Below are 26,246 nucleotides of genomic sequence, written 5' to 3' on the forward strand. Positions count from 1 at the left end.
TAAAGCGCTATGTAAATACAGGCCATTTACGTACATGGGTATTTTTGAAAACGGAGATTTCATTTTCGTAACAAAAAAAAAAAAATCCCGTCCACACGTGCAGTTTTGAAAAAATATCTCCATCCACATGTCAACGCTAAAAACGAAATGTTGGCCAATCAGAAGCAGCCTGGGAGGGAAAGGCTAAACAAGGTTTTGTACACTCACAAAACCTCAAGTACTTCCAAAAAGTTTTTGTTTTCCTGGAATGGCAGATAATTTTGCGTTACTTTTCAAGTGCCTTCAACATTTCAAAAGTTAATAACTAAAGACAGTATTTTGGGTGTTGTAGACACACAACTTAGCCCTGCGACAGACTGGCGACCTGTCCAGGGTGTACCCTGCCTTTCGCCCTATGACAGCTGGGGTAGGCTCCAGCGCCCCCCGCGACCCTGAAAAAGGATAAGCGGAAGCGAATGGATGGATGGATGGATAGACACACAACTTGGGAATAAACTAAATGCATACAGCATACATGAATTTATTTTTTAAAGAAAAGTAAATTTATTCAAAACCGATGTCGGGATTTGAGTTGTGTCAGCAGCAGTGTTGAGTGTAGAAGCCACGTTCGAAGTTCACTCTGACGCCTCTGTCTTTGTAAATGGAGGGACAGTAACTGTGTGTATATATGCAAGTGTGTAAAAACTGCAGATAGTTAGATTAACAGCAACAGTATTTTGTCTCTATCCATCATTGTGGAAATAATCTCATGTAAACAATAACGTGGCGCACAGCGTCACGTCAAATTAGGCGCACACCTTTGATGTTGCATGATTAAATCTCAGTTTTCCTTGTCCACACTTAAACGCATAAACGAGGGAGGGCACCAAGATGGCGGCTTGAACAGTCGTGTTTTTTCAGGAGCTCCAAAAGACAGTAAAATTTGCTGTAACTTTGTTCTCCCTCCACTTGAATTACAACCATGGATGCCCAAAAGATTATTAAGCATGCAAAGCTGCAATTTGTGCCGTCAAACTCCAATGCTAAGACGTTTTCTAGTGCTGGGCGATATATCGAGTTTTTAAAAAATATCGATATATTTTTATACAATACATAAGATGTGACAATATCGTTTATATCGATATAGTCTATGTTGCGTTATAATTACACTTGTGGAACCCCTATTTTGCCTCTCTCTCGTCTGGGTTTGTCTGCCCTGCCTCTCTCCCTCACTGAACACAACACCCCCCCCCCCCATCGCTACACCTCCAGTTGGTGAAAAGATGGACACGGGAGCTAGCGAAGAGGAGCTCGTCAGAAAAAAGAAAACCAATGGCTCAATTATTTGGAGATGGTTCGGGTTCTAAGTGTCAGATGAGCAGCAGAATAATGTTGTAACGTTTGTCCTGTAAAGCATCCACGGGACACAGGTGTGGGGACAGCAATACTTTTATTAATACTGTGGTTTTAGGTTCACTGGGACACAGTCACTCCCGCTCTCTGCTGTCACGTCAGCTCTTCCGCCTCCGACTGTCACTGCGAACATATAAAGAGTGACAATCACCTTCACTTCTCAGCACACCTGTTCACCCCGTCCCTGCACCGCCCCAGGAGCTCACTGCGTCACCCCTCCTCTGCAGCCGGCCAGAGACCACACCCACGCCACAAATGTATTCTGTAGAGAATGTCGAAAAAGCGTTGCAACAAAAGGTTCGAGCACTACTAATCTTTTCCACCATTTACAACAGCGCCATAAAGTGCAGTATGAAGAGTGTGTGAAACTGCGTGCTGTAGCCCAGACCGCAAAGTCTTCTGAATTTCCTGCCGTGAAACAGACCACCTTACAACACTCATATACTTGTGCTGTGCCATATGATACAAAAAGTGAGAAGTGGGGGGAAATTACTAAAGCAGTGGCCTATCGTTTCCAGAACCACTAAAAACTGCTGTAATTAAACCTATACTGAAAAAGGACAATCTTGACAAGACACAAATGAACAACTACAGGCCGATCTCAAATCTCCCATTTTTAAGTAAGATCATTGAAAAAGCAGTTTCTCAACAGCTCAATTACTTCTTAAAACAGAATAACTGCTATGATGCCTTCCAGTCAGGTTTTAGACAGAACCACGGCACTGAAACTGCTCTGACCAAAGTGTTTAATGACATATGTCTGAATACAGACAGTGGGAAAATGTCAGTCTTAGTTTTACTGGATCTCAGTGCAGCATTTGATACAGTTGACCAGAACATATTACTCAAACGACTGGAGAACTGGACAGGTCTTTCAGGAACTGTACTAAACTGGTTCAAAACATACTTAGAAAACAGGAAATACTTTGTATCAATAGGTAACTTCACATCTGAGCAGACAAGTATCACATGTGGAGTTCCCCAAGGTTCCATCTTGGGACCCCTTCTGTTTAACATTTACATGCTCCCACTGGCACAGATTATAAAGAACAACAAAATAAACTACCACAGCTATGCAGATGACACACAAATATATATCACAATGTCACCAGGAGACCGAGGTCCTGTACAGGCTCTTGGTAAATGCATTGAGGAAATTAATGACTGGTTGTGCCACAATTTTCTCCAGCTAAACAAAAACAAAACTGAAGTAATAGTCTTTGGTGCCAAAGAAAAACGATTACAGGTCACCAGAGAACTTCAATCTATACACCTAAAAACCACAAACCAGGCGAGAAATTTGGGTGTAGTGATGGATGCAGACCTAAACTTAGAAAAACACATTAAGACAATAACAAAGTCAGCTTACTATCACCTCAAGAATATATCAAGGATAAAAGATCTGATGTCTCAACAGGAACTGGAAAAACTAGTCCAAGCATTCATCTTTAGTAGGCTCGATTACTGTAACAGCATCTTTACAGGTCTACATAAAAATTCAGTCAGACAACTACAGCTCATTCAGAGCTCTGCTGCTCGAGTCCTCACTAAGACCAAAAAAATGGACCACATCAGTCCAGCTCTGAGGTCTTTACACTGGCTGCCTGTCCGTCAGAGGATAAACTTTAAAGTTCTGATGCTGGTCTATAAAGCTCTGAATGGTTTAGGACCAAAATACAGGGAGTGCAGAATTATTAGGCAAATGAGTATTTTGTCCACATCATCCTCTTCATGCATGTTGTCTCACTCCAAGCTGTATAGGCTCGAAAGCCTACTACCAATTAAGCATATTAGATGATGTGCAACTCTGTAATGAGAAGGGGTGTGGTCTAATGACATCAACACCCTATATCAGGTGTGCATAATTATTAGGCAACGTCCTTTCCTTTGGCAAAATGGGTCAAAAGAAGGACTTGACAGGCTCAGAAAAGTCAAAAATAGTGAGATATCTTGCAGAGGGATGCAGCAGTCTCAAAATTGCAAAGCTTCTGAAGTGTGATCATCGACCAATCAAGCGTTTCATTCAAAATAGTCAACAGGGTCGCAAGAAGCGTGTGGAAAAACAAAGGCGCAAAATAACTGCCCATGAACTGAGAAAAGTCAAGCGTGCAGCTGCCAAGATGCCACTTGCCACCAGTTTGGCCATGTTTCAGAGCTGCAACATCACTGGAGTGCCCAAAAGCACAAGGTGTGCAATACTCAGAGACATGGCCAAGGTAAGAAAGGCTGAAAGACGACCACCACTGAACAAGACACACAAGCTGAAACGTCAAGACTGGGCCAAGAAATATCTCAAGACTGATTTTTCTAAGGTTTTATGGACTGATGAAATGAGAGTGAGTCTTGATGGGCCAGATGGATGGGCCCGTGGCTGGATTGGTAAAGGGCAGAGAGCTCCAGTCCGACTCAGAAGCCAGCAAGGTGGAGGTGGAGTACTGGTTTGGGCTGGTATCATCAAAGATGAGCTTGTGGGGCCTTTTCGGGTTGAGGATGGAGTCAAGCTCAACTCCCAGTCCTACTGCCAGTTTCTGGAAGACACCTTCTTCAAGCAGTGGTACAGGAAGAAGTCTGCATCCTTCAAGAAAAACGTGATTTTCATGCAGGACAATGCTCCATCACACGCCTCCAAGTACTCCACAGTGTGGCTGGCAAGAAAGGGTATAAAAGAAGAAAAACTAATGACATGGCCACCTTGTTCACCTGATCTGAACCCCATTGAGAACCTGTGGTCCATCATCAAATGTGAGATTTACAAGGAGGGAAAACAGTACACCTCTCTGAACAGTGTCTGGGAGGCTGTGGTTGCTGCTGCACGCAATGTTGATGGTGAACAGATCAAAACACTGACAGAATCCATGGATGGCAGGCTTTTGAGTGTCCTTGCAAAGAAAGGTGGCTATATTGGTCGCTGATTTGTTTTTGTTTTGTTTTTGAATGTCAGAAATGTATATTTGTGAATGTGGAGATGTTATATTGGTGTCACTGGTAAAAATAAATAATTGAAATGGGTATATATTTGTTTTTTGTTAAGTTGCCTAATAATTATGCACAGTAATAGTCACCTGCACACACAGATAACCCCCTAAAATAGCTAAAACTAAAACCAAACTTAAAAACTACTTCCAAAAACATTCAGCTTTGATATTAATGAGTTTTTTTGGGTTCATTGAGAACATGGTTGTTGTTCAATAATAAAATTATTCCTCAAAAATACAACTTGCCTAATAATTCTGCACTCCCTGTACATCAGTGACTTCCTGACCCAGTATGAACCTTCCAGATCCCTCAGGTCATCTGGATCCAGTTTTTTATCAGTTCCCAGAGTCAGAACCAGACACGGAGAAGCTGCATTCAGCTTTTATGCTCCATCTGGAACAAACTCCCAGAAAGCCTCAGATCAGCTGAAACACTCAGTTTATTTAAATCCAGGTTGAAGACTCACCTATTCTCAGCTGCATTTGAATAAAACACCAAATCCACACTTTTAAGCTTAAATTTCAAAACTTACATTTTAACTACTGATTTCATCTACTGTTCTGATTTTATCTACTGTTTTTTTAATCAATTTTAAATCATGCTTTTTATTTGTTTTTGTTTTTTAATGTCTCTGTAAAGCACTTTGAATCACCTTGTTGTTGAATTGTGCTATATAAATAAACTTGCCTTGCCTTGCCTATCATATTGCTAAAGACATGGTCCCCATCTCAACTGTGGAACAAGAGGGCTTTATACAGCTGCTAAAAACTCTTGACTGAAGATACCAGTTACCTAGCCGGAAATACTTCACCAGAGAAGCACTGCCAAAAATGTATACTGAAGTTAGAGTCTTGCTGCCCAGCTCACCAAAGTGTCTCACTTCGCACTGACCACCGACATGTGGTCCAGCAGGACATGCGAGCCATATATGAGTGTGACTATACATTTCATGGAAGACTGGGAACTGAAAACTGCCTGTCTCCAGACCAGCTACTTTCCTCAAGACCACACCGGATAGCATATAGCAGAAGCCCTGCAGGATGTCCTCAAAACCTGGAAGCTCAACCCAGCGGGACTGGTTGCTATAACAACTGACAACGGGGCTAATATTGTCAAGGCAGTTCAACTGAACAAGTGGTCGAGGATCCAGTGTTTTGGTCACAGGCTTCATCTGGCCATTGGTGAGTGCAATACTGAATTTGTTGATTTGAAAAAAAAAAAAAATGCTAATAAATGAAAAGTTTATAGAGTCACTTGCAGAGCTAAACATGCCTATGGACCACAAGACAAATATTTTTACAAGTCATAGCCAGTAGAGGTGGGAATCACCATACATCCCTCGATACGATATTATTACAATACTTAACGCACGATACAATATTATAGCAATTTTTTAAAATATTTTGCGATATTCAGATTCTGTACATAAAGGTAAACTTTATCAATATTCATTTTATCTAATATCAAAGTCTCACACTCCAACTTAACTGAATGCAACCATCTGGTACAATTATAGCTATTCTGAACGATGCAATTTGTGAAAACTATGCAGCCCTTTCAGCAACTGAAGAATTTTAAGTAAATTAAAACAAAATATAATTTTACATTAAATAAAAAAGTTTTAAACTTAATTAAAATAAAACATGTCTTAAATTAAAATAAGTAAACTGTCATGTTTATTGCTGCCATAAAAAAAAGTTAAACACATTTGGACAGTGAAGGAATGTCAGGATTCTTGCTCAGAAAAAGGATCAACATGCTCTGAAGTCAGAGCATGTTCCAGTCCACAAAAACTTTTTTTGTAGCAAAATATCAATTTCTGCTGTCCCTGTATCGATACATTATTAGCAAACAAAATATCACGATACTACACAGTATCGATTTCCCCCCCCCACCCCTAATAGCCAGCATATACATCTATCACTTAGAAATCAAAAGTTAGTTGAATAAATTAATAAACTATCCCTATTAAATCCAATAAACGTATTGGGGTTTATTTGTGCTTGTATTAGATTGAGGATTGTGACACTAAATGAGGACCCCAGCTGAGACAAGACAGGGATACATTTTTAAATACATTGTGAGATTAAAAGGTGTAAAAAAAATAGATGTTCCAATCATTTGCTGGTGATTTTACCAAGATAGTTTAACTAGAACCATTTCTAGGTTATACAATACAAGACACATTTTGCAAATATTGTTAAGTCTTATGCATCACATTCTATACAACTGAGATGGATATTAATTTGCCTTTGAGTGATTTGCATCTTAACATAACAATTGAAGTGATTTTAAAAGTTTGTATTTTGTGTGTCACAGGACATGCTATGGATGATGCCCGCATTACCCGGGCTATTTCTCGGTGTAAGAAAGTCATCAGCAGCTTCTCCTACAGCTGGAGGAAGAGAAGAGAGCTGGCTGAAGTGCAAATACAGCTGGGTCTTCCAAGTCACCAGCTACTCACAGAGGCAACAACTCGCTTTGGATCAAGGCTTCTGATGATTTAGAGGGTTCTGAAGCAGGAAAGAGCACTTTCTAAAGTCCTCTCTGTCGACATGAAAACCAGACCTCTAGTCCCTACTTGGCAGGACATAGAGGTCCTGGAAGCAGTTCAGAAAGCTCTCAAACCCTGTCAGGACTTAACTGATGCACTTTCAGGAGAGAAGTATGTGACCCTGTCATATGTCAGACCTGTGCTACACCTGTTTAACACTAGCCTCCTGGCAACTGGAGAGGAGGATAGTGAGCTGTGTAAATCCATCAAGACCCGCATTGTGGATTACCTCAACAATAAATATGCAGATCCATCTACCAGTGACCTGTTGGACATTGCTTCTTTTGTGGATCCATGGTTCAGGGCGAAATACACCCCAAGTGAGAAGATTAATGCACTAAAACATAAACTCATCTTGGAGGCAGAGTCTCTGCTCAGCTATCAGGGTACGTGTTTGTCTGAGCTGCCTGATCCAGCCGTGCCTGAGTCTGCAGACCGAGAAGAAGCAGCAGTAGGACACAAAAGAGATCAAAAGAGATCACTGGCAAGCTTCTTCCAGCACAGCACAGCCACCAACACTGGTTTCACAAAAAGGGAGGCAATCGAAAATGAATTTTCTAGCTACCTGTTGTCAGTTTGTGTAGAGAGTGATGCTGACCCTCTCAAATGGTGGAAGGAACATGAAGTTGCCTATCCAGCACTGAGCCTCCTGGCTCAGTGCACACAAAGTGCTTTGTGTGCCAGCTACCAGCTCCCCTTCTGAAAGGATTTTTAGTTTCAGTGGAAACATTGTAACCTGCCACAGGGCATCCTTGAAGCCTGATAATGTTGACAGATTAGTTTTCCTGCCACAAAATCTGTAAACTGTACAGTTGTTGGCCTTGCCAATTGTTTGTGTTCTTTCTATATTGTTATTGTCATTGGAGATTTGCACAAACACCCACTGACCAAAGAATGGAATTTTGTTAATTTCATTCAATCTGTTTACATGTTTTGTTTTTTGCACAAAGTACCAGATGATTGTTCAGGAATACACACAAAGAAGCACTTTAGAAAACTTTACTTCAGTGTAAGCACTTTTTAAAGAGCAAGTTGCCTTTGTTATTTTAGATCTGCATCTTTTTAGTTTACATTTTACATTTAGTTTACAATTTTTAGCTTTTTGTTATGTATGAAAAGAAGAAATGGAGCATTATTACTTAATAAATGCTGACTATTTATTTTTGACTATTTTTTCATGTACATCTACAGTTGTATCTTAATAAAAGTTCTATGTGTGACATCTGGGACAAGTACCTTTGACCAAGAACTCTCTTTTTGTTCTTACTTTATGGGATTAAAAAAATATCGAGATATATATCTTATATCGCCATCTAGCTAAAAAATATCGAGATATGAATTTTGGTCCATATCGTCCAGCTCTAACGTCTTCGCATGCTAAAGTGGGCCTAAACAAATGAGAACGCGGAGCAGACTCAGCACCGCCAACTCTATCACAACAACCTCCAGAGAATAAAAAAAGAACAAAATCTTCAGAGAAGGAAGATGATATCTCCAATAAAACTATTTTTGAAGCCATTCTGGGACTCGAGAAGAAATTTATAACAAAACTGGAAGATATCAAGGAACAAAACAGACAAAGTGCAGGTATGGTTGCCAGTAGGGCTGCCACAAACAATTATTTTGGTAGTCGACTAGTCACCGATTATTTTTGGGATTAGTCGACTAATCAGATCATGCGCCCATTGGACGTAAAAGGTACAGCTTATTGCACCAGCATGCGTCTGCTCTTATATAACTATTATTAGCTTGCAGCTTGATATGTTTAAGGTATGTGCTAACTAAAAATAAAGAGCAGATGACAGTTTATTGAACTTTCAATGAAATTTGTAGATCGTCTCGGTGGAGTTTAATAAACTTGGTCGTCTGTTCTTTCTATGTAAAATATAACAGGACACTGGAGTAAATTCTCTACCATTTCACACTTCTGTTTAATATGTTCTCTGTTTGACATTTATTCAGCTATGTAAAAACTACAACTTTAAACTCAGCCAAACCGATTTACTCAGGAACAAATAAAACACTGAAAAAGCCAAACAATAACATTTATAAGTTATCTAAGTGACTTATATATCATGTTTAACCTGAGTAGTAAAACACCACAGGGGGTTTGAAAATGATGTGCCGGGAGTTCGCTGTTCTCGCTGGCTCCAGTGACCCTTGAACCCTCTAGCTATCGAGCTGGTGTGTAACAGACGTCTCCGAAAATGTCGGAGCACTTTTGAAAAAAATATGTGACGTCTTGATAAACCGAGCAGATATTTGAAGTTTACACAGCTACATTCTCGCCTGAAAATAAGTTAAAAGTTTATTTTGTGACCTAGAAAGAGTAATAGGAGTAATATTAAAACTAACTAGCAACCGCTATTGTTGAAAACTGGAATTGGCTGGGCTGCACTATGAATCCTGGAATAGATTGGGCCAAGAAGGATGCACCCGATCCTTCAAATCTGGGGAAATGAAGGACACATTTTTCGGCCGTGTTTGGGGGAGTCTTCGAATTTGGACAGGCTTTGCTGCGTCGCTGTACATAATTGGCCTACAAATGCGGCCTCTGAAGGATGCAGCTGCTAAATTTGGACACAGCTATGAAACCGGGCACTACTTCTTCTTCTTTGGGATTAACGGCAGCTGGCATCCCTGGACATGCAGTGCTGCATGTCCAGCACTGTTTACATTTTTCTGCAAGAGACTCATTCATCAGATAACGATGCATCTTTTTGGTCAAACCAATGGGGCAGCAAAATCCTGTTTAGCCATGGCTCAATGAGGTCGGGGGTGTAGCAATGTAATTTAATAATTTTCCTGGGGATCTTGTAGTGCAACAGACTGACTTGAATGGTCATTGGTGGATTGCTGTAATGAGAGTTGAAAGTTTGTTTTTCATTTTAGCCAACGTTTATGGATATAATAATGAAAGTCAGTATGAAAAGAAAAAAAAAAACGCTTGGACACTGTGAGCATAATGGACAGGCTTTTGATGGGGCTCCCACACCACTGCAAAGCAGGAGATGAAGCATCGCCAAATATGTTTCCAAACCAATTTCCTTCCAAGCCAAAGACTAGAAAATATGGTGAAGCATATCTTCCCTTTGGCTTCACCTGCACAAGTGCCAAAGTAGGCCTACCCTGCAGAATTGGGTTTGCCTGCGTCGGGAGCACGCGCTGGGGTCTCCAAATCACGGACAAACAGTATCCCACATTCTTGATTTTTACTTCACAAACACTTCTTGTAATGACTAACTACTCCTGACATTTTGGAGATGTTAGCTCTTTATACAGTAAAGTTACAGTGGGATACAAATAATATCATGATGATCCTGCCACAATTTGTTCCCCGGTTCAAATCACAGACAAACAGCATCCCACAATTGTTTATGTTTTTGAACCCATTTTGCACAGAGAGGCATTTTTTGAAAAATAGCAATGTTGATTGTTTATTACACAGGAAAAAAAACCACTCCATGTAAAATAATTACATCGTGACGCATCTGCCTTTCTAAATGGAGAGACAGTAACTGCGTGTGTATATGTAAGCGTGTAAAACCTGAAGATAGTCAGATTAACGGTAACATTATTTTGTCTCTATCTGCCATTCTGCAGTTCGTCTCATGTAAACAATAATGTGGCGCACAGCGTGATATGACGTGAAAAAAAGCACATACCTTTGACGTTGCGTGACGAACTCTGTATTCCTCGTCCACACCACACGTAAACGCTAGAAAGGAGTTTTTAAAAAAATCGGTTTTCGGTGATTCCAAATGTCGATTACGTGTGGACGAAAGGCCCAAACGCATAGAAACAGCTGCGTTTTCAAAAATATCAGTGTAGGTGTGGAAGTAGAGTAAAAGAGTTAGTAGTGTATTTTATCACTACCTGTAATTTGTGGCATTGTACTTGTATTTGCTTAATTGTTTACTAAATGTTTGAGATGTGAAATAAACCGCAATGGAGTTTGAAAACAAAATATGGGTGTGTTTGGTTCAATGCCAAACTTTTACAAAATGAAGATTACTGCAATATGGTTAAAAAAATTGTAAAAGATGTTATAGCTGATCATTTAATTTGTATTTTCTGAATGTATTTATGTATGGTGCATTTTGTTTGTATGTTGATTTTGTTAAAAACAAAAAACAAACGTAAACGCATAAACGGAGTTTTCGAAAATCTCCAGCCTGGCAGGAGTTTATAAAGCTACGTCCACACGTACATGGGTGTGTTTGAAAACTGAGATTTTCTGTTTTCATTTAAAAAAAAAAAAAATCCCATCCACACGTAAAAGCTAAAAATGAAGGAAAACGTTGCCAGGAACATGCCAAAGCAACAGGTGGCGATATATTCCTAACCGTGTAGAAATGTTGGCCAATCATAAGTCTAGAAGCCTAGGTGGGAAAGCGTAAACAAAGATGGCGCATAGAAGCAGAACTGAGTCCTATGTGTGGAGGGACAGTAACTGTGTGTGTATATGTAAGCATTTAAACACTGCAGAGAGTAAAATTAACAGTAACAGTATTTTGTATAAGTCCGCCATTATAGAAGTTAATTTCACCAAAACAATAACCTGGCGCACAGTGTGACGTCAAAAAAAGGCGCACAGCTTTGACGCTGCGTTTTCTCCGTTTTCCTCGTCCACAGGTAAAGGCAAAAAAATGAGTTTTTCAAAATCTCCACCCTGGCAGGAGTTTTTAAAAATCTCAGTTTTCACTGACCGAAAATGCCGTTTATGTATGGACGAAATGTGCAAACGCATAGAAAAAAATACCCGTGTACGTGATGACATTTTGTCGCCTAGGCAACCACCAAGATCTCACTGCCTGCAAACATTCAGTAACTCTCATTGGACAGTGTTAATAAATGTCTTTCACTAAACATGAAAGTTTTCTACATGTCCTAGTTTAAATTATGAAAGAATGTCAAATACGTTTCTACTAAACAGTCGTCTTCTACTTTGGTTAGGATTTTTTTTAAACATACATTTTGCTTTTATTTGATTTTTTACTGCAATTCCTGTAGAGTAGATTTAATAGTGTTAATTCAGCATATGCCACAAAATAAAAGCCTGCATTTGCACTTGGGTTTATTTTGAAATGTTTCCAATCACCACACTTCAAAAGGCACAAAACCTGTGACAGCATAGTGATGTCATGACATTTTGTCTTAGGGATCCATAAATAGGGGAGAAATTCAGCCAACTGCAGTGAATCTCCAATGGCAGAAACACAAAGCAACCTGGTTGTTAAAACAAAGATAAGGAAGACGCAGAGAAACGCTGAAGCATCTACAATGCCAGAAGCACAAAAAGAAATGTTCGTCACACCAAATATAAGAATTTTGCAAAGACCAAAAAATGAGCGTGAAAATCCCGGAAGACCTAAAAAATCTCCTGTGGCACAAGCACAAATCCCTGACTCCCTCACTACTTCATATTAAATTCGGTTCTTTTGTATTCTTTATGGCCAAGAAAGACACAGCTCAAAAGTGGTCCTTTTACTTTAAAAATGATCTTTATTTTACATATCCGGGATATGGAGACCTGAATACAAAACACACAATCCCAGGTCTGAAGCACAAACGGAAGCCTAGGTATTTATATACTTGCTCTCTACGTCACACCACACTTTAAGTTTCGATCAAACAGCCTAGTTGGTTTCACTTTCTGGCTGCAAAAGAATAGAATAGAATAGAATAGAATTCAACTTTATTGTCATTGCACATGCACAGGTACAGGGCAACGAAATGCAGTTTGCATCCATCCAGAAGTGCTTTAGTGATATAGATATATTACAATATATATTAGCAATAATATAGATATGTGAGTATATTACAGAAATGGGTCTATTATGGTATGTTATAATGTACACGGTATGAAGTATGTTGTGAATATTCTATAACTATAAGTATGTACAGGCTGTAGTGAGTACAAGCTATGTACAGGCTATGAACAGGATATAAATATGAAAAACTATACAGAATATGAAATAAATAACTTTACAGAATCTGAGATATACAGCTATACAGAAATGGGAACTATGCAAGTTGTAAACAGTTGTAGGATTAAAGATTATCGAATGTACAGAATGATTATTTACACAGAGCTATACAGTAGTGCAGTTAAGATAAGTGAGGGTGTAGATAGTTTCTACAGAGGTGCTAGTGCTAGTGGTTGTGAGTGGTGGTTCAGTCCATGTTATTATTGTGTGTTTGAGGGTACAGTTGTCCATTGTGTGTGTGTGTATGTTCAGTCCATGTGTTAACGTGGGTCAGATGTCAGGAGGCAGAGTTCAGGAGTCTGACAGCTGTGGGGAAGAAGCTGTTCCGGTACCTGGTGGTCTTAGTCCGGAGGCTCCTGTGGCGCCTCCCAGAGGGCAGGAGGGTGAAGAGTCCATGTGATGGGTGACTGGGGTCTTTGATGATTTTCCCAGCCCTTTTCAGACACCGCTTCCTGTAGATGTCTTTTATGGCAGGAAGTGGTGCTCCGGCGATGCGCTGGGCAGTTTTCACGACCCTCTGCAACGCCTTCCGGTCCGAGGCAGAGCAGTTCCCGTACCAGACTGTTATACAGTTGGTCAGGATGCTCTCGATGGTGCAGCGATAGAAGTTCACCAGGATGTCTGAGGACAGGTGGTTCTTCCTCAGAGTCCTCAAGAAGAAGAGGCGCTGGTGAGCCTTCTTGACCAGCTTGGAGCAGTTGGTCGTCCAGGTGAGATCCTCGGAGATGTGGACTCCCAGGAACTTGAAGCTGCTCACACGCTCCACAGCCGTCCCCTTAATGTGGATGGGTGGATGTGGGTCAGCATTCCTCCTGTAGTCCACGATGAGCTCCTTGGTCTTCTCGGTGTTAAGCAGCAGGTTGTTTGTGTCGCACCACTCAGCCAGACGATCCACCTCTTCCCTGTAGGCGGCCTCATCGTTGTCACTGATGAGGCCAATCACCGTGGTGTCATCTGCAAACTTAATGATGGTGTTGGAACCATCAGCAGGTCTGCAGTCGTGGGTGAAGAGGGAGTAGAGGAAAGGGCTCATCACACAGCCTTGTGGTACACCGGTGTTCATTGTGATTGTAGATGAACAGTGGTTATCCAGCCGGACATGTTGGGGGCGGTTGGTCAGGAAGTCCAGTAACCATTTGCAGATGAGGGAACTGATGCCCAGGTCTGTCAGTTTCCTGATGAGTTGTGAGGGGTGGATTGTATTGAATGCTGAACTGAAGTCTATAAACAGCATTCTGGCGTAGGTGTTGTTGTTGTCCAGGTGTGAGAGGACAGAGTGCATTGCGATGGAGACTGCATCCTCTGTGCTCCTGTTCTGGCGGTATGCGAATTGGTGGGGGTCCAGGGTGGGGGGGGAGACAGGATTTGAAGTGTGCTAGGACCAGTCGCTCTAAGCACTTAGTGATGATGGGGGTGAGTGCTACTGGGCGGTAATCATTGAGGCAAGATGGGTTGGAGTTTTTGGGTATCGGGACGATGGAGGTGGATTTGAAGCAGGCCGGTACCACAGCGTGGGCCAAGGACAGATTGAATATGTCTGTGAGCACTCCTGCAAGCTCCCCAGAACACGCTCTGAGAACACGCCCGGGGATGCCATCAGGGCCTGCAGCCTTGTGGACATTGATCCTGCTCAGCACCGCTCCTACATCGGTGGGGGAGAGAGTCAGAGGTTGGTGGTCTGGCGTCATGTCTGCTTTGGTTGTGGTTGTGGGGTTCCCTCGCTCAAAACGAGCATAAAAGTTGTTGAGCTCGTTGAGGAAGGAGACATCAGAGGATGCGGGGGAGGGTTTGGTGGTCCTGTAGTCTGTGATGGTCTGGAGTCCTTGCCACATGCGTCGGGGGTTGGAGTTGGAGAAGTGTTCTTCTACCTTCTTTTTGTAATGGTGTTTGGCTTTTTTGATGCCCTTCTTTAGATTAGCCCTGGCTGTACTGTAGGCGTGTGCATCTCCTGACCTAAAGGCGGTGTTGCGGGCCTTCAGGAGGAGACGAACATCCCGGTTCATCCAAGGCTTCTGGTTGGGGTACATGGTGATCCGTTTCTGGGTGGTGACACTGTCTGTGGTTTTGGAGATGTAATCCAGTACAGATGAGGCGTACTGGTCCAGGTCTGTGTGGGTGAACATGCTCTGCAAAAGCATGCAGTTTCCTGTCAGTACTTTTTGGCACAGACTGTACTCAGAGTTAGGCCTCTCTTATATTAAAACAATATAATCAGCAAATACGCATTCAGATTATATATTCAAACCCCAACAGGGTGGCACAAGCACAAATCCCCGACTCCCTCACTACTTCAGAAGCAAACGGGGACATGAATATAGAGACAGAGGGAAATATGAATAATCCCAGCGGACACAACCCTGGGCCTAATGGAGGGACTTGGCAACATCAGCCCAAACCCAGATTTAGACCCCATCAGGGCAGGGTCCAGTGTAGTCTGTGGCAGGAGTTTGCTGCTCTACCCTACCTTAAAATCACACAGGAGCAATGTTCCCTCTTCTGCGGCATGCTCAATCGCGCAATGCTGGCGCGGTCTCTGCGCACAGAAAATCTGCATTGCACACACACACAAAAAAATCTAACCTGAATTGAAATGAAAATAAATACGTTAACAATTAATTCTGTAGTGTGAGTCAGTAAGTGACTGGTGACTGGTATATACGCAGCCAATCAACGTCGTTGACAGGCTACGACAGCGTCCTTATGTGCCGACACCGGTGTTTTAGCTAGCAAAGCGGCGTGGCTGATGTGGAGTGAAGCCATGTTAATGACAACGTGTACAACCACTGGAGATGTGAGGACAGACGGAACAATTGACGGAAAAAGTGTGGACTTTATACCAGTTTTTAAATTGTGTTGATAGGCCACGTAAAACCAGAGTTATGATAAAAAATATATGCAACATTTGTTTTTTTCCTGAATACTATCGTTGTTTATATTTACTGTGCAAAGAAACGGTAAAAATGTGTTTTATAAGGAAAGCGCTCAAAAGCACTCTCCGCCTGTGAGCATAAACAAAACCAAAAAACTCCACCCTTTCCTATTGGTGGAAAAATGTACCATGTTGACCAATCAAAAAAACTTATATGACAACGCAGCATTTAGTTGTTTAGGAAGGGGGGAAGTTTTAGGAGTGATGGCGGTGTTTTGAGATGTGAGAGATTTGTGACGTTTAGCATGTTTGGAGTCTAAAGTTAGTGTGTTGTCTTGTGTAGTTAGTGTGTAGTGTAGTCAATAGTTTTGTTGTGTGTGTCAGAACAACGAGGCTACTGCTGAATGTTACAGGTGTTACAGGAGTGTTACATCTCCTGTTGTCAGGCCTGCAGGTATCAGGCTGTTGTTCACCTTTATCTCATAGTGGACAGAAATTAGTTTTTGCAGTGGCACAAAAAATCTGTGTGGCATCAAATTTGATGCAGAACACCTGATTGTTCTGTAAAGAGTGTGAAATGTTTATTTAAAAAAATGCCTTGGCTGCATTTTAGGTAAATAGCTCCAAAGAACATTGTTTGCATTACTCAGTTACTTTTTTGAAGAAGTAACTATAGAATTAACTGCCCAATATTGGTCATTATATACTGTATTTTGCAGCCAGAGTTACAGGACTGTCTCCCAGACCGCAGACTCATACTCATTTTCGTGTTTTCAAAATTGGTGTTCAAGTTGTTTTTACTTCCAATAGTGTTAACATACAACACAGGTCATGAACGTTTTTTTTTTTTAATTTTCATGTAAGTGGGCTAAAGCACTTAATTAAAAGTAGTCTAACATAAATGTAAATGCTATAATTTGATTATTTTAATAAAGCATGTAACTTGGATGGATTCGATGCTGGTGTGACCACAGTGCACATCTAATGTTGTTCACAGTCATCCAAGGGAGCGCTCAGGGAGTTTGTGTGTTTACTCAGATACATGAAAAATTAGACGGAACATTGCACAGGAGCCAAAAGAACAGAATTCTACCACAGTAAATGAAATGCAAAAATCAGAGCCTATGGAAGCAAAAGACACTCGAGGACGGGAGAAGACAGAAAAAGAGGACTCGCTGCCATCAACTGCAATCTCTGTGCAGGAGCCTCTGAAAGGAAAAGACACTGAAGGACAGGAGAAGACAAAAAAAGAGGACTTGCCTGCATTGTCTGTACAGATTCCTGTGCTCTAATGATGGATGAAACGTACATCCACCGGATGACTGAGTTTGCAGGGGACCAGTTCCGTGGCTATGTAGATATAGGCACTGGTGAAACTGACAACACACTCGCCACCCGGGCCTTGGTCCTCACGGTTGTGGCTGTCAATGAGTGATGGAAAATTCCCATTGTGTACTTCCTCATCGATGGTATGGATGGATCAGAGAAGGCCAATGTCATTCGGGAAAGCCTTAGCAGGCTTCATGAAGTTGGTGTTAAAGTTGTCTCCCTTATGTGTGATGCCACTACGAGTAACCTCGCCATGATAAGGGAACTTGGCGCAGAGTTAAATATTGACAACATGAAGCCCTACTTCTTTCATCCAGACAATCCCACACAAAAAGTGCATGTGATCCTGGATGCATGCCATATGCTAAAGCTTCTTCTTAATGCCTTTGCATCTTCAATGGAATTTGAGACAGAAGATGGGAGGAAGATTAAGTGGAAGTACTTTGAAGCCCTTAATAAAATCCAAGATGAAGAGGGTCTGTGACTAGGTAACAGGCTAAAAATGGCTGATTTACAGTGGAGAAAACAAAAAAATGAAAGTCCACGTGGCAGCACAGCTCTTCAGCAGAAGTCTAGCGGATGCAATGGAGTTCTGTGAACAAGGCTTGAATTTGGAGGAGTTTAAAGGTTGTTCTGCAACTGTGGAGTTTGTGCACACTGTAGATGCAGCTTTTGATGTGCTCAACAGCCGTAATCCTCCTGGAAAAGGTTACAAAGCGCCAATGAAGCCAACAACTAAACACAGGGGTGAGACCAGCTTGAAGGATGCAGAAACCTTGCTTCGTGGGTTGAAGGTCAAGCACTATGACAAGACGGTGCCACTTCACACAACAAAAAAGAAGACTGCCATATATGGTTTCGTTGCTAATGGCATAAGTGCACTTAACATCTATAATGAACTTGTTTGAGAGGACCGATGCCGTGTGCAGGTATCTTCTGACCTTGAAACTGAGTCGGGACCACTTAGAGGTCTTCTTCTCTGCCATAAGAGCAAGAGGTGGGCACAATGACAATCTTAATGCCAGACAGTTCAGGGGAGCCTACAAATGTTTACTTGTTAGGCACCAAGTTAAAACGGGTACAGGCAATTGTTTACTTCGAGACAACACATACATTCTTGATTCAACATCTGCAGCTGTAAATGTTGCCCGCAGAATGGAAGTGCACTTTGTGGAAGTAAATGACCCTGAAGATCACTTGATTCCTGACCTCCCAGATGTATGCAACCTGTCTGAATACAAAGAGGCAGTGATCAGCTACATCGCAGGATTTGTAGTAAAGAAGATCAAAGAGAAAATCACCTGCTTGTCTTGTTCACAGGCCTTGACAACCGAAGGTGCTGTGCATACTTTTATTAAGCAGAAAGACAGAGGTGGTTTCCAAAAACCTTCACCAGACATGGTTACTGTGTGTATCACAACAGAAAAATGCATTCAGAGGAAAATCAAAACCAATGGTGGTCAGCTACCCAGTGGACGTGGAGTCACAGCAACCATTGTCACCCAGGTTCTAGAAGAATGTGCTGAAAAAAACCTTTTCCCTCATCTTCAAAGCCATATGCTTGACACATGTGTTGAAGTCAACCACATTCATGTACTTGTGAAAATGGCCTCCACATGGTACTGCAAAGTCAGATTTAGTCACTTAGCAAGAAGAGAAAATGAAATGGCAAAAACGGGCAAGTTGGTTCGCAGACAGATGACCAAACTGATCCATTTTTATGGAGAGTAATGGGGGATACCTGATGCCTTTTAGGGCTGAATGATTTATTGACATTATTTCAGATTGTTCGAACATACATTGTATTTTAGATTAGAATTGAAATATATATAATATATAACTAAACATATGGTCAAAGAATATAACTAAATTTTGATTTAAATTACAATAAATCACTAGTTGTTCAGTCCTAGCTGTCGTTATCAGTTACTGCCAGTTATTCCTCTGCTGCCCATGGTTTACAGTCCGCATAAACAGGACTGAATCATCAGCAGAAGAAACAGAAAAAATGTCTCTTGCCACTGTTTGCTACTTTTGTAATTGCTGATATGAATTTGTGACAGGTCGGAGGCACGACACGACCACGACTCACCATTCAGTGGCATTTCCCTTTTACTCGCATTTGCTGTACACACACTCACAGCACAGCTTTCCAGCCAAACACATACCACCAACAACAACAAACACACAACAAGCCCTAGTTCATTCATATGGAGTGGAGGAGTGATGCACTGATTGACCTCAGGTGCGCCAGCCTCCCCCACAGCCACGGCACGGATTACGCCCCACAACAGGATAGTTTTATTGCACTTTTCTATAAATAACACCACGGTGTTTTCAATTTGAGATTTCACATTGTTCCTTAGAAGTGTTATTGTTTATTTCCTTATGGGAATTAAAAATGAGTTTGCATTCAGTATTTAAAATTCAAAATGTTAACATAAAATGTTATTGTTAATAAATTGTTATTGTTTAAAATTTTTTTCTTGTATTGCTGATGTGTATGAAGTATATGTATATCTGTATCTTGTCCTGTCTTAGTTTGTCTTGTTTGCCAAGTGTGTCTTGTCCCGTGTTCCCACTCATGGCCCGCACCTTGTCATGGTGAGTGGGCTTTCAACTAAGATGGGCTGTCATTCTGTTGTCATATGTTGAAAATAAAGCAAAATGCTACTTTTTACTACTCAGATTAAATGTATTCATGTTTAAATACTGTGGATAATGTAATCTAAAGAAGTAGTCAGGGAGTGGTCCTTCTCAAATTTCCTTCATCCAAGTTTTTGCGCTTGTCTGTCTGCCTCTGTTCTAGGTTCACTGGACATGCAGATGAGATGCTTCTCGGACGAGAGGTGAAACGTCTTCAAGACACTTAAAGAAGTCCACATGCTTTTCTTTCCAAGATGCTTAGACTACAATGACCTGGTGGACTGAGAAACTTCACAGACACACTAATTAATCCTTGCCAATTATCAGCTTAGTAGAATTGTGTAACAAAATGTGCTAAATGTCATACAATTAACAAGAAAGCAGAGAAAATAAGGACTTATGGTTTGAGGCATAAACTTCTTAACAAACTGATTTTAATTATTCTCTCCTCTGTCTGTGATTTTTTTTAGGAGCCGTCTTCAGATTGAGACCTCAGTGGCAGTTAATGACATGATGGACATGCCATCTATTTGAAATACTGACTTTTTTTTTTTTTTTTTTTTTTTTTTTAAATATATTTGGCATGCAGACTGGGGGGAGCCAGGATCAAACCACCAACCTTCCAATCAGAAGATGACCAGCTGTACTTCCTGAGCTACAGCCACCCCAAATTAACAATATAAGTCTTTCTTTAGTAATTAGAATAACAATGAATTTCAAAAATACAAAGGCTAAAACACCACATTATGTTTCTTAAGAGAAACATGCAACTGCATGGAACAGTAATATGTTGAGGACAACAGTCACTGTCTCAATATACATATGATTGGCTTCTCTTAAAATTGTTATCCTGCTAATGATAGAACTTACATGCAGCTTTTACTGTTATTTCACTTTCCTAGCATAAAGTGCCATGTATTTAAGTTCTAAACTTGTTAATCGTAGACTGCAGCTTCTCTTTTATTTTATGAAAGGTGTAGATGGAATTTTCTTGCATGTTGTCTTTAACAGCATTCAATAAAACAGTGTAATGAAAAGCAATGGTGTTTCTAAACAGTCTGAAAATTTGCTGAATGTACAATGCAATATTAAATCGAAATCATGCATATCAGAGATGATTTAAAAAATATTTATTACAAGAACATTCAGCAGTAACAAATTTAGAAGAGAATGACAGCAAAAGAAAGAACAGGGGGAATAATTGTGAAATCACTGAAAAGTGTGACGGCTCCTCTGGCATTTAAAGAAAAATTAACAAATGAGTTTAAAGGGGGGGAAAAAACAGCATAAAGAATATAATTCCTGATTCAGATTTTGCTGCCAAAATGTTAGTGGAAAGTCCAAAGCCAGCACCACCCTACTGGATTGGGTCTTTCAGACACAAGGCAATATTATTTAAAAATACATCATTTCCCAAAGTGGTGAAATGAACTCCATCATGCAAAAACTGGTCAGGATTTCTATGCTTTATCTGTGGATGATGTACAATACAACCACAAACAGACAGAATAAAAGTAGTCATCACATTGTTTACAAAGCGTCGAGCCTTGTCCACCTTCTTTGGATTAACACGCCTCCACTGGCATCGCTGGGTGATGGCAGAGAAAATAATTTCCATCTGCGGGAACTGCTGGTGGAGATCACGCAAGTCCTGCTTGATTGCTGCCACAAGCCTGATGCTTTTGACATTGCCAAGGTGGGCAGAAGACGCTGACGTTGAGGTCTCCATTTTTGATTCCTGGTCTAACAGCAGAATAAAATAATTCAATATACATTTGCAAAAGCAGCGTTGTATTAATTGCCAATTGCTAGCATGTTGAGACACTTAAAACTTACTTGGGGGGGGGGGGATTTCTAAGTATGAATTTGTTGTGATTACCTGTTTTAATGGGTCCTTCTCTTTTGGGAATATTTGCGTAGTGCAAGCAGCGGGAAAACGGACATGCTACGTAAAAGTTAAGAGGGGGGGTGTACCGACGTATGTCTGTGGGTGGGAGTTCCATGCCACGGCTCCACCCGTAGTTACTAGGGGTGCAACGATACTCGTATCGATATTGAACCGTTCGATACAGTGCTTTCGGTTTGGTATGCATATGTATCGAACAATACAAAGTTTTAAATTTATTTTATCAACTTTTCTTCTGACGATGCTGTCTGTGTTGAGAGCTCAGTGGATCTGCGTTCGACTACTCCGCCTAGGCTGCACTGTCGAGTGCAGATCCACTGAGCGCAGCGCAAGCTAGCACGACAGAAGCTAAGCTCATTGCAACATGGCAAATTGAACCTCCCCCACCCTCATTCAGATCTGGCCTTTGGAACTATTTTGGTCTTCATGTGAAGTATGACCCTGATGGTAAGCGCGTCATGGACAAAAGTAAAACAGTATGTCGGATGTACCACGCAATGCTCAATTACATTGGTCGGAACTACTGTGTTAGCGCAGTTTGCTCGTTAACGTGTTGACACCGTCCAGCCCCACACACGGGGCGATCCGCGGTAGCTCGTTAACGGAAATTTGCCGTGTTGTGGCGTTAACGTCATTTCAGATTAACGCTGACAGCACTAGTGGGGACACAACGAATATGACTGCACATTCACGCCGACATCATCCTAGTGCAAAGACAAGTGGAAGCAGACAAAAACAACAAGCACGTGTCAGGGTTCCTGGGTCGGTGACCCAGTATTTTCAGTTCTTGTTCACTGTTTATCTACTGCCTGTTCCACTTCCTGTTTTATTGTGTTAGCCTTGGTCTGTGTGCGTTATGTTCAGTCCTCTTCCCATTAGTTCAGTATGTTCAGCTGTGTACTCACCGGTCTCTCATTATCATTATCACCAGTCTGTGTATTTAAGCCCTCTGTTTCTACCCATTCACTGTCGTGTCATTGATGATGTCGTTCAGTTCAGTTAAGTCAGCCAGCCATTCAGTCGTCCAGCCAGCCATTGTCTACCTCTGTTCTGTTCATCCACTCCTTATAATAAACCTTCACCAGTCTTCACCTACCTGCGAGTCCTGCGTTTGGGTTCCTTCCTCCTCGCCTCCACACAACGCCTGACAGAATGACACGACCCGTGCCACGAAGACACGTTAGGAACCCAGCGGACTCGGACCTCTATGAGCGGCAGGAGGTAGCGCTCTCCTTGTGGGCGGAAAAACTCAAGGAGAGACAGCGGCTCTTCGCGGAGCGAGAGCACGTCTTCAAGGGCACTCGCTTGGCTCTGGGCGGGCCTCGGAGACGCCGCGTTCCCCCACCTGCTGCCTCACCTGCACCGGAGCATCTGCCGCGGAGAGTGGACGTTTCACGCCGCACTTCGGCCGCTCCCTCTCTCGCCACTCCGCTCCACGCTCACACATCACCTGCCTCATTCACCGGACCTTCAACCTCGCCACGGCACAGCGGCTCCGTCTTCCACCTCGGCTCAACAGAGGCTTCCGTGCCAGAGGCTCGGACGTGTACCCCGCCCGCTTCCTCCTCCCGGAGAAATCGGCGCACACGCCGCCATAAAACGGACTACTTTCAGCCACTCCCGATGGTGAGCTCCAGTGACTGTTTTTCGCACTCACCATCTGATTGTTCACTCAAAACGCACAATAACCCCATCTCTGATTCGTGGGATGTTTCCCTCCTGGAGGATTCTGTGGACTGGGAAGATTTGTTCTGCTCTGCTCTCCCAAAGACTGTAAATAGTGGTGGCAGGAAAACCAGAACAATCCCCAATAAACCTGCTAACATCACACACCCAGTCATTATCTCCACTCCCGTCAGTCAGTCTACCCCCACACCAGTGCCAGCTCCCAGGAGGAGGGCAGCTGCGACCCAGTCTACCGCCACACCCGCTTCGGTTTCTCGAGTGGGGGTGACTGGTGTCCAGCCACCTCCCGTGCCTGTCCCAGCACCTAGGCTGAGGACGGCCAGGATCCAGCCTGACCCCCCTAGAGACTCAGCTGAGGCTCTCCAGCCAGTGCCCTCACGCTCTGGAGGCACGGAAGAGCTAATCAGTCCACCGCTTCATCCACCACCTGATCCAGCCTTTCACGCACTAGCTCTATCCCTGGTTAGATTAGCTGAAGTGTCCCCTGCTCAGGCACCGGCCTTACTAGCTCAGGCTGTAGCTTTATCTCCCTCATTAGCTCAGTCTGTAGCCCAGCCATTAGCCACACCAACCTCAGCTCCGTCGTCAGCCTCACCTGCTGTTCAGCTTCCACTCCTGTCAGTTCCCTCACCTGCTGTTCAGCTTCCACTCCTGTCAGTTCCCTCACCTGCTGTTCAGCTTCCACTCCTGTCAGTTCCCTCACCTGCTGTTCAGCTTCCACTCCCGTCAGTTCACTCGCCTGCTCTCCAGTCCGCTCCTGTCCAGTCACCCGTAGCTCAGTCTCAGTCTCCTGTCCAGTCACCCGTAGCTCAGTCTCCTGTCCAGTCTCCCGTAGCTCAGTCTCCTGTCCAGTCTCCCGTAGCTCAGTCTCCTCCTGTCCAGTCTCCTGTAGCTCAGTCGCCTCCTGTCCAGTCTCCCGTAGCTCAGTCGCCTCCTGTCCAGTCAGTCCAGTCAGTCCAGTCGCCCGTCCACCAACCTGTTCAGTACCCAGAGCCTGCTGTGAGCTACCCTGCTGCCCAGCCAGGGGTTTCCGCACCCGCTGGCCCTGTCCTGTGTGTGCCAGGGGCTCCAGTGCCCACTGGTTCTGAGACCGTTTTCGCTGGAGGGCCCGAGGAGCCCGTCCGGCAACCTTCTTCGTCAGCTGGGGGTTCAGGAGAACCGCACCAGCCTCATGCCTCGTCAGCTGGAGGGCCCGAGGAGCCCGTCCGGCAACCTTCTTCGTCAGCTGGGGGTTCAGGAGAACCGCACCAGCCTCATGCCTCGTCAGCTGGAGGGCCTGAGGAGCCCGTCCGGCAACCTTCTTCGTCAGCTGGGGGTTCAGGAGAACCGCACCAGCCTCATGCCTCGTCAGCTGGAGGGCCCGAGGAGCCCGTCCGGCAACCTTCTTCGTCAGCTGGGGGTTCAGGAGAACCGCACCAGCCTCTTGCCTCGTCGGCTGGGGGGCCCGAGGAGCCCGTCCAGCCACCGCCTGCGGCTGCCTCTGCTTCGCCTGGTCCGGCCTCAGACTCTGCCTCTGCTTCGCCTGGTCCGGCCTCAGACTCTGCCTCTGCTTCGCCTGGTCCGGCCTCAGACTCGGCTTCCGCTTCGCCTGGTCCTACAGCTGCTCCTCAGTCTCCGCCGGCTCCCGTGCCGCCTCCTGCAGCTGCTCCTCGGCCGCCTTCTCCTCGTCGCCGGCGTGGTCGACCACCGGACCGTCTTCGCCTGAGTGGCCGCCGTTGCCGTCCGCACGGCCGGCCTCCCGAACTGTGTCCACGTCGCCGCCGTTGCCGTCCGCACGGTCGGCCCCCCGAACTGTGTCCACGTCGCCGCCGTTGCCGTCCGCACGGTCGGCCTCCCGAACTGTGTCCACGTCGCCGCCGTTGCCGTCCGCACGGTCGGCCCCCTGAACTGTCTCTGTGTGGACTCCGTCCCTCCGTCCTGGGCCCCCTCCGCCCGCCCTGTTCTGGTTTTTTTTTTTTCTTTTGGCCGTCGGGTGCCGGCCTTTGTCGGGGGGGGGGTACTGTCAGGGTTCCTGGGTCGGTGACCCAGTATTTTCAGTTCTTGTTCACTGTTTATCTACTGCCTGTTCCACTTCCTGTTTTATTGTGTTAGCCTTGGTCTGTGTGCGTTATGTTCAGTCCTCTTCCCATTAGTTCAGTATGTTCAGCTGTGTACTCACCGGTCTCTCATTATCATTATCACCAGTCTGTGTATTTAAGCCCTCTGTTTCTACCCATTCACTGTCGTGTCATTGATGATGTCGTTCAGTTCAGTTAAGTCAGCCAGCCATTCAGTCGTCCAGCCAGCCATTGTCTACCTCTGTTCTGTTCATCCACTCCTTATAATAAACCTTCACCAGTCTTCACCTACCTGCGAGTCCTGCGTTTGGGTTCCTTCCTCCTCGCCTCCACACAACGCCTGACAGCACGCATGCTACAAACTTTACCTGAGTCATTTAGACAGCTGTTAGCACATGATTCTCCTTATGGGGACCTGATATGTTTAATATGCTGCTGAGAATATAGCCCAGAAGAAGCGTATAGTATAGCTTTTATTTTGGAAAGAGCCATTTCTCTGTAATAAACTCTCTTTTCCAAAGATGAGTGATATAAATGACAAATTAAAAAAGCATGAACAAAATATTGAACCATGACACCAAAGTATCGAACCGAACCGTGAATTTTGTGTATCGTTGCACCCCTAGTAGTTACTACTGCGCAGACTCTGGCTCCAAATTTGCAAGATGGCAGTCTCCACAAGTGGGATATTTTGGCTTCATTTTTGCACAATGGTAGGAGGCGGTGTTGCGTCGTCCATCTTTTCTACAGTCAATGGTCCTGACCCGCCACAATATGAAACAGGCCATGGATCGTCTGTGGAGACACACAACAACACATTGTTCACTTAAATTATACAAGA

General features: G+C 43.4%; 1 long non-coding RNA gene across 1 annotated transcript; it reads right to left on the reverse strand.

Annotated features, from left to right (window-relative positions):
* Positions 1-5,122: 5,122 nt before the first annotated feature.
* LOC120722388 lies at positions 5,123-16,538 on the reverse strand. Its single transcript, XR_005693414.1, has 3 exons — positions 16,414-16,538; positions 10,150-10,151; positions 5,123-5,138 (listed from the first exon to the last, which is right to left on the reverse strand). It is a non-coding gene; the product is annotated as an uncharacterized LOC120722388 (long non-coding RNA).
* Positions 16,539-26,246: the final 9,708 nt, after the last annotated feature.

The sequence above is a fragment of the Simochromis diagramma genome, unplaced genomic scaffold, assembly GCF_900408965.1.
Source record: "Simochromis diagramma unplaced genomic scaffold, fSimDia1.1 OVJJ01000618.1, whole genome shotgun sequence".
Taxonomy (NCBI): domain Eukaryota; kingdom Metazoa; phylum Chordata; class Actinopteri; order Cichliformes; family Cichlidae; genus Simochromis; species Simochromis diagramma.